Raw genomic sequence first — 12303 nt, forward strand, 5'->3', positions numbered from 1 at the left:
ATTTTATTTTATTTTATTTTATTTTATTTTATTTTATTTTATTTTATTTTATTTTATTTTATTTTATTTTATTTTATTTTATTTTATTTTATTGGAGAAGCTAAATGACACCTAACCAAATCACTACATTGTTTGAAACAAATGAATTAAACTATCCTTTCATGCTATGTATAAAATGTTACTGGATATGTGTTTTTTTTTCTCACATGACAGTACAAAACAACAGCTGTTCCAGCAAGCCATCCTCAAGGATCCATATGAAACAAATAACAAAATCTGAGTTCTTTGTGATGAGGTATCTCTTGTTAGTGATGCAATGATTCAAAAATAATTATAAGAAGAAAAGAAACATCATGTTGCTTGATACCATGTACCAATCTGAAGAATTATGGAACAGCAGAGGCCTCTCTCAGTCTAGACTTAATATGTCATTTGCTTAGTTCAGAAGCTCAGTGTGCCAACCATTTACTGAAATTACATGAAGAATTGTTGCATCCTTGGCAATACCATGTAGAGTTCAGTAAGCAAATGTTAGTTACTCTGAGGGCAAAATACATTTTGTGTCGTTTAATTCATACTCAGATAACTTGAAAGAGAATTATAGTGGGACAGTCCAATTCACTCCAATCATAGATTATATGATTTTATTTCTTTTATTTCAGCCTTTAACAGATTAATCTCATTAAGCAGATATAACATAAAGGATCACCTTTATCATATATTGTCAGGGTCAATCAAATTAAAGTAAATTTCTGTAATATGCTCATGGGGAGAAAAACAAATGGCTGTTGTTGAAGTTCCAGGCAGAAGCAAATTTAAATAATATTCAGTGTTTGCAGAGGCAGGAATGGTAGCATATGCTCAAGAGAAAAGAAGTAAAACCACTTCTGTTGCTTTTTCACTCAGTCTCTTCAGAGAGGTGTTGAATTATTATAGGCTAGATCTGTTTGGAGGGTAAAGTCAATGACAGAGGCAGATTTGGTTTTAAAGTTGTTCCATATATTTTTTAAAAAGAAAGTTTAAATTATTGAGGCCCAAGGGGAAGAAATTTCTGAAGTCTTTCCAGCATATGCTCTTCTCAGAAAGCCTTTTTCTTGTCTTTCCCTTATGGCCATGCTTCAGGCATTTCCATAGGTGTCCTTGCTCCCAGCAGCAGCAGCTCTCCAAGAGGCCTTGGTGCCCCCCTCCCAGGCCCACAGACATCTGTGTTTGCCCACATCCTCCAGGAGCATCACTCACCTACCCCTGGTGGTGTCTGTGACCCACAGGTTTGACAATTTTCTATTTGCTGTTCTTAAGAAGGGCTCAGGAGACCGACTGACCCAGCTTAATTAGTTTATTGATTAGTACCATAAAGTCCATAACCAATTAGTGAGAGTAAAGTTATTAATGTCCAATTCTACAATAGTTTACTGTGGGGATGCAGCCATGCAGCAGAACAAAGCAAACACAAGATACAGCTCATCATAGCCCCATGTGTAGCCCCCTTCTTCCCCAGATCACATGAGAAAACCTTCCATTGTGCGCACTTCTGTCCCCATTTCCCCTACACAGAATGGAGAACATAATATTCTGGGTTTATTCTGTCTTGCTACTATTGCAGAAGGAATAACTGACCTAGCCCCTAGTAGATAGATTACAGTACTTTAACTGTTGAAAAAATGACTGCTGTGGAATGGAGTGTAGCATGAATGCAAAACATTTTGAGGATGTAAAACAGAGTAACAAGACTTTGGATAACAGGGCAATAGATCCTATTCAATATCTTTCTGAATGAGATTTAGTTATATCTATCATAAAAATAGGTTTTCTATACTGTGAAATTCATAGTGGTATGGTAATGCTTTACTGGGAAATTAAGCATGGTGTTTTACAATAGTAGTTAAAGAAGGAATTACAGAGTACTGCCAGGATGCAGCAATCATTTGTGCACAGTGTTTGTGCTTTGATAGCAAGCAGGTTGTTCTTTCCCTACATACAGGGGAAAAAAGCTCTTTGCTGTAAATGTTATATTGTTATATGTTTTGAGGTGTTCTGTTTGGGCCATTAGGCACATCTTCATAATGGAATTTTTTTATTCCTTTAATATGGCTGCAAATAGCTGGAGGTATCAACATGTACAATTAAAGGACTATGTTAAACAGGATGAACTAACATGATTGCTTCTAACAAAACCCAACAGCAGCAAGAGAAGCTCATGTGCTCTGGAATATGATTGATTATGATCAGAATATGTAGGGCACATCATTAAATACAGTCCCCAGTTTACAATGGTATTGAGAGTTCTCGTTCTGTTTCCAGAGCAAGCTCATTCTTTCTCCCTGTTACAGTTTTTCTCTCAAGACTTTCTTGATCATTACCTTTTATAAGGATTATACTGTGATATTCAGTTTAGGGAAGTGCAATACTTTCTTTCTATTCCAGCTTTGTAACTTAATTGAGATTTGGTTATGAATGTTTTGATGGTAGTATCATATTTTACAGCACACTTATTGTTCTTAAGGCAAGCAAATCTACTGTAGCATTATTTTAGCAAGGACTTTGCTCTCACCAAAAGAGTCAGAAGGGGTACTGCATTTGAAAGGCCTTCAGCAACACCCCTGGAGCTGCAAACAGATACATTAAAATTAGCTTGTTGAAAATAAGTTAGGTATCCATTTTCATTGAAGTAAATTGATTCGCAGAGGAAAGGCAGTGTGGGGGGTTCATTGCTGGAGCATTTCCTGCATGAGTTCATTGATGCCTCGCTCTCATGTCGTGAGCTGAAGTCTCAGCCTGAGATGTTAATTCATGATGATACTGCAGTGCAGCTCGTTTCTGAATGTATGTTGTAATACTGTGCTAATGGTTCATTCTTCCTCATGATAGAGCGGTTGAGCTCTGGAGAAGGGTATAAAAACGTGATCATAAGTGGCCCATATCATTCCTAGATTGGATTACTCAGTGACATACAAAAAACATGAAAAAGCTGGTATATTTTGCTGTATTTTTCCAGAAAATGGGTTTGCATTTTGTGTAAAACCCCTGAGGAATAATTAATCAGAGAAGGATGGAATAGTAAACTCTGATAAAGGAATAAATAGCAAAAAAATCCTGTGCAAATCAGATGTTTGACCCTTTTCAAACAGAGGAGAAAATTTGTCAGAGGAACCAGTGCTCTCTTCAGTCTGTGCAATTGCTTGTTGGAATGGAAATTCATTATAAAAGTAGTAGAACTGCTCTTTTTCCCCTTTTTTTTCTGAGGTCTTCCTAGAAATTTGCAGGTGATGAGAGAAGCCTTCATTCTAATAAAAGAATAGGCCAGCTTACTGATTGGAGAAAATTACATGAAGTTTTTTAATCAAAGTCTCTGTGGTCTGCTGTCTGATTTTCTAGGCCAGATGTCAAATGTTTTTCACTGATGTCGATGTTGAAGTAATCACTAAGCCAATTCCAAGAATGAGTAAGTGAGACTGTAATAACATTTCATTTCAGTATTACATAAGCTTTTTTTCCCAGCTATGAACAAAGTAACAGGACCCCTCTGATTCAACATAATTACACAAACTATTACTTCGAAATTTGTGAGACAGTTTTATGTGTGGGCAATTGCTCTATACATATATATAGGAGGTTTCAGTACAAAATGCAAAAACACATTTACAAAGTTTTATATTTTTAAACATTTACATTTAATTTAAAACATAATTACATTTTTCATATTTAATCTATTTTATTAAGTTTATCTTTGCTGCTACAGTATTAACCAGTAATTTGAAAGGAAAGAATTTTCTAGAAAAAAGACTGCAATTTGAAAATAGGGAGAGAAAGAACTAGCTGGCTCAACGGATGATGTACTTTAGTGAGTGAATTTCAGCTGAATATTGTGGGACTGTGGCATCAGATTAAATATTTTACAGTTTGTATGTGAAATATAATCAAAGTTAGTCATAGTGATGTAGAGAACTAGTCTAGTAAAAGTAACTCAAAATTTAAGGAACACAGTCTATAACTGTTTGAAGAGGAAAGTGGTGATATAATGAAATAAATAAATGTGACAGATAAGTAGAGAAAAAAAGCAAATCTAACTAATATGAAACTATATACAATGCTCAGAGTAATCTTACTCTAAGAGTAAATTAATAAATTAATGGGTAAATTGATATGGGTAATCATTAATACAAAGATACACAGGTATTGACACTTAGTAGAAACTAATAAAATATTAATTTTGCCTCTTTCACCACAATTCATGTCTTGATTGAAAAGATACTTCGATTACATATCTTCTGCTTTAGCCACTTTACCCATATTTGGTGAGCAGCTACCCAATTTGCTGTTCCTTCATTGCCAAAGACCTGCCGTGTTTCTTAGAGAGAATTTCATATTCTTTCATGAGCTTTGCAATGGTGCTTGGTACTACAGTTCCTTAAGCAGTGGCAACATCATGAAGTTTTCAGACTGTTTTTTGGAGAGGGAGTGTTATTTATGCTCATTTTGCAGAGGGGAATATTTGCAGAAGTCATGGAAAGATTGACACAAATATGTGCTACTGTTTTCTGGTACCAATCCAGGATTGTTTTTCAGAATCCTTCACCTCAGAGCACACTTTGTTCAAAGATCAGCTTGGTCCCTACATGCAGCTGGGATGTTATTTGCAATGTCTGTAATTTCAGCTCATGCCTCCTGTATATAAAGCACGTGTTCACAAGGAGTATGTGTAGAAACCAAGGTCTCGAGGGACAGACAGAGTCCAGCTCCTCTTGCTGGGCACATAGGACAGGCTCCTAAGCCTGCAGCCCAGGCACTGCTGGCTCCAGCTGTAAAACTGTACCTCTCAAGGGCCTCTGATCTGATCCAAATTAATTTGGCAATTAATTTAGGCAAGATAGAAAGACTTATTTCAAGGATGGGGGCACTAGATCTTTTAAGAAAAGGTCACTAGAACAATTTAATGGGGCTTGGGATTCCATGAAGAGATATCATGTGCTTTTTCTGAGATACTCTTTTGGCTCATATTTTTGAGAGCTACACAACAGGAAAACTTACATTTCAAAACCCAAGTTTAAAGTCTGAGAAATATGTCAGAAAGTAAAGACAGAATATTAAAATGGGAAGCATCATACAAGATACAAAATAAGAAGTGCTACCAGGCCTCTCCCCAGAAACAGGCAGAATATAAACAAGTTGGAGAAATAGTGCAACAGCATAAACCCTTTAAAAATATCAGAGCTTTAAGCTTAGTCATAGTGATCCCCAGAGACACTTCTCTGTCCTGCAATTCTGACTTAGTCTACCAAGTACCTCAGAGGACAGTGAATTCAAGATTGAATATATAGTGAATAAGCAGATCAGTTAGAAAAGTCAACATTTCATTCATAAGCTCAGACATGATCTTAGACTATAGACCTCTGCCATAATATAAAAATTTTCCCATAAAGTGAGCAGCTTTGAGATTAAGACACAGGCTGAGAGCTCCAGCATTCATTGATACCTTTCTGCTTTATCAGGCAAAACCATTTTCATGTGCTACCTATACAGCAAGGACCAAAAAATCTGCAGTGATTGAGATAGTCCACTGCCACTTTGATTGTGTAATGCTGAATTAAATGAAAAACTTGAAGACACATATGATTAGATACTATTGCATAAAACAACAGTTCTCCAGAACTGTCTCATGCAAAAAATTGTCATGTGCAGCACAGTCTTTGCACACTCAGGTGCTGGTATATAGACATCATAAATGTTAGCTTACAACTTGGGGTCTAAATGAGAATTATAATAATCTTAATGAAAGACTACTCTTTCAGATTGGAAAAAAAAAAATTGAAAAATTAGTATCATAGCCAAAACTGTTGAGGATAATAGGGTTGCATCACAGGACATTGGTCTGATTTCATTAATGTTTATTTCATGACAAAGAACCCTTTAAGGTTAATAAATAAAAAGTGGCACATTGAACTGTCTAGCATTTTTTAAGAGAAGCTCTCTAACAAAAAGTCTTGAAAATCAGGTCTAGTATAACTTTTCAGACCATGTGAAAAAATCCCTTCAATAAATAATGAATAATTTTCATTATTTATCAATATTTCAATATTTTTGCCTCTCCACTTGCTTGTTGAAAATAGCTTATTTTCTTTTAATCTCTCTTTGAAATAGTTCACTCCATTTTTTGTGAATTTTTGTTTCTCCATAATTTCTTATTTCAGTTGTTTTCTTAGCTACAATGGGTCACTGGAGACTCATATAATTGTTTCTTACTCTCTAGTTGGATGTGTGAAATTGTAGATACAGAGCCTCTGATGTGAAAGCTCCTGGAAAATAAATACCTGCAATTGTTGAGCATGCAACATTAAAATATGTTTTATGAGATGTTCATGGCAATAAAAAGACACTTCCAGAAAGTATACGGGAAGAAAAACCCTGGTATGAAAACATCCCCAAATCATTTTTTTATTTTGTGTAAGTATTTATGGAAATAGTATTTGCTGTAGTGGGCTAGAACTTACACAAACAGTATTTTTCCTACTCTTCAGGGAACCAGAGATATAACACATAAGTAAATCATTCAAAATACGTATTTTTGTTAAAATATTACACTTTCAATATTTTGAAGACATGAATTGGTCAAAACCTGATTATCATGACACAATCAAACATGTCAAAACCCACAATGGTGAATGCAGACTGAACATTTAAAATAGCACCAATAAAAATGTAGGCATATTCTTGGATTTAACATCCCCAAAACATGGCTTTCAGAATCTTACATACAATTTGAAGGCAGAAGGTTTTGCCTTATTCTTGGTAAGAAAGACTGTAAATACTACTCCAAACACATTCTTAATAAGGCTTCCCATAGCCAGAAAAATAAAACTACTATTGGGAGGTCACCAAAAGGAGGAGGATGACAGAACAGGTAGCTAGTGCCCTGTGTACTGGCTTTGACCATTGAGATGCTTCTTCCATCTGCCCTGCATTCTCCCCTCTCCTATCTCTAGCTGTAACATAAACAGCAGGACCGTGGCTCTTCTGAGTGTGGACTGGGGCAATTTTCCCAAATGAGATTGCAGATCTTCCCAGTGTTCTGTGAACAGAGTAACAGCACAGGTTTAGCAACTACTGATGGAAGATGGGAAAGTAAAAAGCTTACTGAAGGAAGTTTCAGAGACTTCAGAGGAGAAATTTCCATATGGAAAGCTCGGGGAAAAATAACATCAGTCCATTACAGGATGAGGATGGTCACTTCACAAACAGGAATACCTGAGGCAAAGGTGTTTAACAAATTCTCTGTCTGTTTTTTCAACATAGAGAATGGACCAAGGAGGTCTCAAGTGCCCTGAGCTGGAGGACCATGTCTGTGAGAATGATCAACTCCCAGTCTACCTGAAATTGTGCAGGATCTGCTGCTCCAGCTGGATCTCTACAAATCTATAGGGCCTCTTGGGATTCTTCCAGGGATCCTCAAAGTGCTAGCTGATGTCATTGCAAAATCAAATTCCTCCAGATAACCGGAAACCTCATGAATCACTGGTCCACTGCCCATTTTGGGAAGGATACAGGGCTGTCTGGCTGGCCCATTTGAGAGGGCTTGGATGAAAAACATGAATGTTTCTAAGTATCAAGACTTCTGTGAATAGGAAAACTGTGTTCAGCCCAAAGGCTGTGTGGGAGAAAGAAATCTCTTTTTTAAAACTATGTGTTTCTGAGAGATAGGAGGAGAAGTTCCGTCTCAATGAGATGTAAAAACAAGACATCAATGGAAAAACAGATGATGATCATCAAGGTGTTAGAACAAAGGAAAAGAATGGTTTCTTGTTGCATTTTATAGCAACCAATCTAAGGGACAGTCAAAATGGTAGATTCATGATTCATAAAGGTATACTCTATAGATTGAAGTTTTAAGTGTCAATTGCAGCCAGTTTTAACTGAGAAGAGGGCTAAAGGGAAAATATCATTCTCCAACAGAAATATATAAAAACTAACAGTTTGAAAGGAGAAAGCTAACAAATCTTGTTAATAAAATAAGATGAATAAAATGAGGTATTAGCTTGTGGAAAGTTAGGAACAGTCTCGCCCTGTACTTTGAATGAGCAATAATATCTGTTTGCTGAACTGATCCACACACAGTGTTGAGATTTGCTATTTCCTTTTATTCAGACTGATGATTTTGCTAATGCATTTTCCCCTTGAGTCTATTTTCCAAAGTGACTCCTCCCTAGCTCCTGATATACAGGCTTTTCTATTGCCAGCAAATGAGGTCATCATCTTGGGTGACTGGACAACACATTCTTACCAGGACCGTCACAAAGCTGTGCTACTGTCACCCTTCAGACCACTCTTGGTGACTTTTTTAACCATGTCTGTACCAGAGGCACAGCTGTCAGTTGACTACTGCTATTTTTGTGAGTGCTTTATGTGTCATTCTGTTACAAGCAGGCTCATTTCACAGAGCATGCATCCCATCAGGAAGGCACCTTTGCTTACATTAGCTGCAAAACTCATTTTACACAGCCTGTTTTAGTCCATCACAGCAGTATTGTGTACTTTGCATTAAGTGAAGGACATGCTATTCTGATTTCTTTGAAGATGTTCTGAAAGGTGGGCTAGCAGTACAATCCTGATCATGGTCCCACCTTTCCCTCAGTCTGAGTAATCAAAGCAATTCCACTAATCCCTTCACAGAGATGAGAGCGGCTTAGTTGTGTTCACGACAATGGCTTGCTGTTTTTCAACTGGGGCTTTTTTCATAAAATGGTGTCTGAGGCAAAAGGACACTTTGGGGGTGCAGCCTTGAAAATTTGGTACCTCAGTGAATTTAATATCTCTGCAGTGTCCTACAGTATAATTTCATTAAGAGATGAATCTTTTTTGGTCACATCCAAAAGCCACAAAGACTCTGCAGGTTTCTCAGTGGAATTCAGTGCCTCATGATTTCAGGCAGAGACTAATTTAGGATTTGAGTTTTCTTATAGGCATTTCCAGGAATGACTGAAAAGATGGCTGCAAATGACAAACACTTTGTTATTAGGAATGTTCCAGGGGAGATATTATTCTTCTATAAAACCTTCTTTACTCCTGGGATAAATTATAGTCTGTCTTCCAACATTGTGGTTAATGGCAAGCTGACCATGAGCCAGCAGTGCCCAGGCAGACAGGAGGGCCGAGCATGTCCTGGGGGTATCAGGCCCAGCATGGCCAGCTGGGCAAGGGAGGGGATTGTCCTGCTCTGCTCTGGGGTGGCCTCACCTCGAGTGCTGGGGGCAGCTTTGGGTGCCACAATAAAAGATAATAAACTATGAGAGAGTGTCCAGAGGAGGGCAACAAAGACAGTGAAGGACCTTGAGGGGAAGCCACATGAGGAGAGGCTGAGGTCACTAGGTCTGTTCAACCTGGAAAGGAGGAGACTGAGGGAAGACCTCATTTCAGTCTATGAATTTCTCATGAGAGGCAGAGGAGGGGCAGGCACTGATCTCATATCTGTGGTGAGCAGTGACAGAAAGTGAAACAATGGCCTGAAGCTGTGTCAGGAGAGGTTTAGATGGGATAGTAGATAAAGGTTCTTCCCCCAGAGAGTGGTTGGGAACTGTAACAGCTCCCCAGGGAAGTGGTCACAGCACCAAACCTGACAGAGTTCAAGCAGCCTTTGGGAAATAGACTCAGGCACATGGTGTGACTCCGGGGCTTGGTCCTGTGCAGGGCCAGGAGTTAGACTCGATGATCCTTGTGGGTCCCTTCCTACTCAGCATGTTTTGTGATTCTGTGATTTTAAACCTGAGCTGATATTTCTGTAAAAGTCTACCTGTATGAAAAAATTAGTTACTCCTTCAAACCACCAAATATGATACACATAGTACTGGTGGAGAAAAAGGATTTCTGGTGTTTTTAAACTGTTAAAACTTTAGTTTGACTGGCTCGACCTGTATTTGGGAGCTGAAGAGTGCAGAGGAATAAATTTTCTCCTCTTACAGTCTCTGAATCACCATCCAGGACATGCTCCAGCATTGATGACAAGTCCAAGCCCCAAAAGATGGCCTTTACAACAGAGTGCAGGATAAACAGCCCTGCAGCCAATTGCTCCTAACTCACAGAATAGTGAAGATGGCTTCACTCCAAAATTATCACAACAAAGACCACGCAGATGGGAAGATAAATGTTCCCTAGGTAAGCTGCTAACAATGCAGACCATTTTGCTCTGCAGCTCTGGGATGCAGAGGTAAAGCCACCTGTGCTCTCATGACGTCACTGAAATAAAGGCCAGGGGCCGATTACTTGATGGGTGCTCTTTTATTATCATATATCAGGTGTCACCTGCAATTTCATGTCTTGGGCAGTAAGAGAGAATCCATCTGTCATCTTCCTGTGAATCTCAGTGAAATTTCTTTCTTTTGAAACTGAGACCATTAGATTGGTGAAGCAGACATAAGATAGGCCAGATGTTAAAAAATAATTCCAAAATCCTAAAGGAATTTTTTAAAAAGGGTATTGTTGGAATGGAATTGATTTACTGCCACATTTATTTCATGAACAGAGACTGTATTTCATTCAGTATGATGCAACTAAACAATAGATATGCCTGGATTTATTCTACTCATCACATAAGGTCTCCAAAGGGTTGAAATAATTTGTAACCCTTTAAAATTAATAGCTGAACATGCCAGTGTAAAATTGGCAGGTGAAGATAAAAAAGCTCACTCAATATTTTATACTTTGAAATTCCAGCTTTTCTTCTGTGTTGCAAAACTTTATGGTGTCACTACTGAAATCCCAGCACAGCTTTGGGGGACACAGGTCTCCCATACTTATTTTCTCATGGGTGCAGCAGGCTCCTAGATGCAGTGCCAGGCATATGAACCACTACATCTCTTACTTTATCTTTCTAGCATCCACAGGAAAACAGAGGGAAAGGCTTTCTCATCTACTCCATGTCATGCCCTGCTAATGAAGGAAAAGTTCAGCTCTTCTCTCACTACAGAAAATTTTCAGGGCTTAGAAGAGTGTGTCCAAGGCTGATCAGACTCCTCTTCTACCATCTTTTCTCCAACTGTGTGATGGCAGAAGTATTGTTAAGAGAATTTTTAACAGCACTTGGTAAAACAAATTTCTGTGAATTCTTTCAGCGTGGTACTTAGTGATATTAAAAAAAAAACAAACAACTGTAGTTAAGCCCAAATAATTTTGGCATTAAGCCCAAATACTTTTGGTATTGTTTATTTTTATTGCAGTATATTACACCATGGCATTTTCTGGTAGTGTTATTGGTACTATAAATTTCAACAATAGCAAATTGTTGGCAAAACTTTATAGTGTTATCCAAGATGCTGACTTATACTAATAAAAGGTGGCAAAAGTAATGTTGTATTATGTGACTGAAATTAACTTTGTTATTTTAAAGGATATTTTACATTAACTTTTGAGTCTCATGCTCTTCCTTAATTTTAGTTATAAAATATTTTTTTGCAAATGTTGAATTTAACTTTTATTCTGGCTATATATGCACAGAATCTTTATGCAAAAATTAAATCAGGTTTCAAACATTACATTCACATTTATGGCTAAGTTTTGCATTACCTTAAGAGATGAAAAAGGGAAAGCTGAAGATGAGCTAATTAGTGTATCATCCAGGTTTTTGCTGTCAGAAAAAAATTAGGCTGGAACTTTTAACATTACACACAAAAAGGAACAATAAAATAATAAATATAATATAATATATTAAATATAATATAATTAATATAATATATAATATCATATATTTATATATATTTATATATTAAATATCAATTTGAATGTCATTGTGTAAATTGTGTACATTGTATATATTATGCACATTTCTTAAGCTGAAAAACATTTTCTGCCTGGCCCCTCACTGTCTTTATGAGATGTAACCAGCTGCACCAGCCTAATTCATACAGAGAATGTGTGTGTGGAACCACAGGTTGCATACACCATGCAGCTATTCAACTATAAATCTTATTTCCTTCAAGGGAAATGATATATATGACCTGGACTTTTTGTTCAACCAGAAGAGCCAGTTCAGTGGTCCTTTCTAATTCCCTGGGAAGTTAGTTTCTCTGCTTAGTCATCCAAACCCTTTAACAAAATGGAAAATTTGGATTCTGTGACTCTGCTTCACAAAAGCTTTGTCCACACAGCCAAAAAGATCTCTTAGGAATTGGAACAAATTAATAAAATTAGTGTTAGCAAGTCACTATCCCTTATTTCTGAATGAACTCAAATATAAAATTTACTAGTATTATCATATTATTAATTTGTTACTGTATAGAGTTTGCCATTCATATCAGAGGAGAAAAAGTTATTAGACAT

The sequence above is a fragment of the Parus major genome, chromosome 2 (genome assembly GCF_001522545.3).
Source record: "Parus major isolate Abel chromosome 2, Parus_major1.1, whole genome shotgun sequence".
Classification (NCBI taxonomy): Eukaryota; Metazoa; Chordata; class Aves; order Passeriformes; family Paridae; genus Parus; species Parus major.